Raw genomic sequence first — 1,684 nt, 5'->3', positions numbered from 1 at the left:
CGTCATTTCTTAGCAGAGCGTAGTTTCGATCTACGGACCTCTGGGTTATGGGCCCAGCACGCTTCCACTGCGCCACTCTGCTTGACGAGCGGTTAGGCAACTATATAATGTATTATTTCTTACATCGTCTGCTCTTGATTATGTTACTTCTAATACATCATCCATCATATATTATATATTTATTACTCATTTATTTCTATTCATTGGATTGTTTCAAATGTATGAAATATCAGTTTAGTAACTACACAATCCATGTTGCAGGGCTCTTAATTTACTTATTGAAAGGCAGCATTTCCCTCTGCCGATACTATGAGAGTCATATTTGACAGACCACATGTATAGATCTATGCGTTGCATATTTTTCTGGTTGTCTCTTCATTTGCCATTTTCAGGTCGGCCAGAAACAAATCGATTCTATAAATCAATTCAGGAATCGAAACCATGATCTTACGACCGTGACACTCAAACCACTAGGCAGCGTGGCCTAGTGGTTACAGGTTCTAACTAAATACCCAGAGGTATTTTATTCAATATTCTAGCGGTCCGGTAAATCCACCCTGTTCTTGTCACTCTATCCACCCAAAATCTATAGAACTTGGGTGGATAGGTTTCAGTTAACTCTTGCCTTACCCTGGGGTTGACAAAAGAGTAGCCTGGGTTTGTGAAATACTTTTACCTTTGATAAAATCAAATAAAAGGGCATGCTTTTTATTGTTGTTTAAAATTATGTATAAAGTGGAAAAAATTCACTTTTAACTGTGGCGCTCGAAATAGATAAGGCTGTAAATAATAGCGTGCAAATATTGGATTAAAAAACCCTTTCGATATTTTTTACCCAAAGGGATTTTTTTTATTTACATGCTATAAATTATAGCTTTGTCAACTTTGATTTTCAGCAGTAAAAATGAATTATTTCACGTTCTCTCGAAGTTTTAAAATTCTTATGGCGTAAACACCACACATTTCTCGCTGGTAGGAATACAGTTTCTAAAATGAACAGAGAAATTCGAAGAATTGCTTTGGTTCCATGGAAAAACGCGTGCCGTGAAGACGGGAAGCCTACGACTCTTTACATCCTTTATTTAAAGCTTTATCTACTTCGAGTTTTACCGTCAAAAACGGAGCATTTTACGAATCTCGAAGTTTCTAAATTCTTAAGTAATAAAGCGCATGTGAAGTTTCCATCATTCTGCATTTTGCGGCATATTTTATGCACACACACACACACACACACCTATAACGAAGCTCAAACACCACGTGGTAACCATGCTATATTTTTTTCCCGTTTCGTTAATTCACGTAGACAAAAACCCGTAGCCCCGACTACCACTCGAGCTGTTGTACACTCTCAACGATTAAAATACTAAACATGTCATTTAAGCTTCATCAAAATAGTATTGCTAGGTTCATGATTATCTCTATCTCTTCCCCCCTCTCTCCCTGCTTGTATGTGCACACACACACATATATATATATATATATATATATGTGTGTGTGTGTGTGTGTGTGTGTGTGTGTGAAACGGCGGTGGTGCGTGCGTGTGTGTGTGACTGTGTATCGTGGTACAGCAAAATAACTATTAAACAGAATAAGCCAAGGAAGCAAGCATCTAGATAAGTTAACTGACTGCAAACTTACACACACAAGCGCACGCACGCACACACACACACACACACACACACAC

At 38.1% G+C, this 1,684-nt stretch overlaps 1 non-coding gene across 1 annotated transcript; it reads right to left on the bottom strand.

The window, feature by feature from the left end:
• Nucleotides 1-10: 10 nt before the first annotated feature.
• Nucleotides 11-82, bottom strand: Trnam-cau (transfer RNA methionine (anticodon CAU)). The gene has a single exon. It is a non-coding gene; the product is annotated as a tRNA-Met (tRNA).
• Nucleotides 83-1,684: the final 1,602 nt, after the last annotated feature.

The sequence above is a fragment of the Octopus bimaculoides genome, chromosome 7 (genome assembly GCF_001194135.2).
Source record: "Octopus bimaculoides isolate UCB-OBI-ISO-001 chromosome 7, ASM119413v2, whole genome shotgun sequence".
NCBI classification, from domain to species: Eukaryota; Metazoa; Mollusca; class Cephalopoda; order Octopoda; family Octopodidae; genus Octopus; species Octopus bimaculoides.
The sequence above is the reverse complement of the archived record's forward strand: the minus strand, read 5'-3'. Positions and strand labels throughout refer to the sequence as shown.